General features: G+C 38.4%; 1 protein-coding gene across 2 annotated transcripts in view; it reads right to left on the reverse strand.

Annotated features, from left to right (window-relative positions):
* LOC123514052 (kynurenine/alpha-aminoadipate aminotransferase, mitochondrial-like) overlaps positions 1-427 on the reverse strand; it is a 22,149-nt gene extending 21,722 nt beyond the window's left edge. The window contains exon 1 of one of the 2 annotated variants that reach the window (XM_045271640.1): positions 302-427. The gene's annotated coding sequence lies outside the window, so the exon portion shown is untranslated. The remainder of the gene's footprint in view (positions 1-301) is intronic. The other variant, XM_045271641.1, reaches the window with a different exon arrangement.
* Positions 428-2,172: the final 1,745 nt, after the last annotated feature.

Here is a 2,172-nt window from a genome sequence, read left to right on the forward strand (position 1 = left end):
TTTATGATAAACTCTAACTTCCTGCCTGCTTCTATATTTCAACCTTCCCTATGACTCGAATTCTTTCAACAGGGAAGTTTGATGTCAAGACATCCTCTGATTTCGATTAAAGCTTCTGATTGTATAGGGACCGGCACTTCAGTGGATCTTTTTTTTTTAATCTTTTTAATAGCTTCTTTTGTTGCCCTCGGCCGATACCCCTCTTACACTCAAACAAACAAACAAACAAACAAAAAAAAAAAATAATAATGAATGCCGCACTCAGTACTGTACCCTCGATGTCAAATGGATGAAAACTTACTCACGCGCTGTTGGTTATAAAGCTGGGCGAGAACAAGACTGCTTCGTTGCACTGCCGGCACACACTGGCAACACAATGAGTGACTGACACGTATCACTCCCTACATCTGGCGACCTTGAGGTGTTGTGGTGCCGGGCATTATGTATGGATTTAGTCTCTAGATAACGCTAGAATCTAATTTGTCTCCGTTTTGAGGCAATAACCGGGAATATGAAAATGCAATGGAGTGTAGTATGAGTTTCTACAGATAACAAGTAAATGTGAAAATAAAAGTTATTCTGAGTTCGAAGCCTTGTTTAGCTATAATAGGAAATTCAAATGTGGCCGGGAGACGTATATAATGTCCCGGCTTGGCATATCGCATGATTATTGATATTGCAGAGGTTTTATCTAGTTGTTTAGTAAGAAATAAGGAACCTATCAAAAGATTAGAAGATGCTTCTTGCATTGAGATCAGAGAAGCGATAGGGAATGAGATAAAGCACCGAAACTATGTATGTACGTATAAACACTACACACAAAGAATGGCAGTAGAAGATGCAGTGAAGACTTGTTCTATCACTGTATAGGGACAGCAGAAGACAGGGTGTTGTATTTCTGATAACTCTGAAGAAATGGTCTATTTATTTATTTATTCATGCACTATTATTAATATTTTTTGAACAGTTGTTTTTCAATCCCAGAGTTGTTATAAGATTAACTACTACGTGAGATCATGAACAAAACAGGGCAGGTCTATCATTTAGGGCAGGGGTTCTCAACCTTTTTAATCTTATGCACCCCTCGAAGTCTTTCAGTATTGATCACGTACAGCTTACCCAAAATGCAACGTCAGGAAGGGTAACAATAAATGCATGGTTTATTGACTTAGTTTATTAAGTTTAATTTGTGTTATATATGTGGAGCAGACACAATTTTTAATTAATATTAGTATGTTTCTATGAGGTAGTGTCGATAGGAACTGGTACCATACAGGGAGACACTATTTGTGACTAACATGCAATACATTTACCAAAAAGGAACTATATCAGACAATTTTCGATCATTATGGCAGTGAACTAGTGTTGCTTGCAGCTAGTTGCAACTTGTAACTAGTAACAGTGATAAATAAGTCACTGTGTGTGTGAATAACGTATAAAATAATAAATCAGAACAAATATTATAGGTTTGCAAGGCTGTGTGGCAACTGTAATCCAAGAGAGCTTTCTCTCAAATGATATAACTCAAAGAGTTTCCTTGTTAACGTTGTTAACGTGTCCTGGTTTTAATGAAGGACACATCTAGCCTAGCACATGTAAGCCACATTATATACTACAAACAAATTTGCAGCTATTCAAAACTGAAACATTTTGAGAAACCTGCCACCTACCCCCAAAATTCCTCTCACGTACCCCTGGGGGTACGCGTACCCCAGGTTGAGAACCCCTGATTTAGGGACTAGCATTAAAGCGGACATATTTTATCCTTTTCATAGCCCATGAACGGAACTCCTACGTAAAAAGAATATAATTTCCCTCCCGTACACAGAGACGTGTGGCGGTAACAAATATGCACCAGGCATGCAGATAAATCTTATGTGGCGCAACTGACATCCCGTGCAACTAAAAGTAATAACCGTTATCTTCAATGGAAAAAAGGAATATATTAACAGGGAGCAGCACCACCATCAACAATAGAGCACTATAGGGCAACTACAGCATAGGAGGGCATAGTCGTACCGTACACAAGCTTGCCTCACGTGGCCTTCAGACAATGTCCCACGATAACTCCAGATAACATAGCGTTGCATCACCACAGATACCCACTCACTTTTCATTTCACTTTCTTACTAAAAAATAAAAGACATTCACTTAACCTCTAACAAATAAAAT

This window comes from Portunus trituberculatus, chromosome 37 (genome assembly GCF_017591435.1).
Source record: "Portunus trituberculatus isolate SZX2019 chromosome 37, ASM1759143v1, whole genome shotgun sequence".
Taxonomy (NCBI): Eukaryota; Metazoa; Arthropoda; class Malacostraca; order Decapoda; family Portunidae; genus Portunus; species Portunus trituberculatus.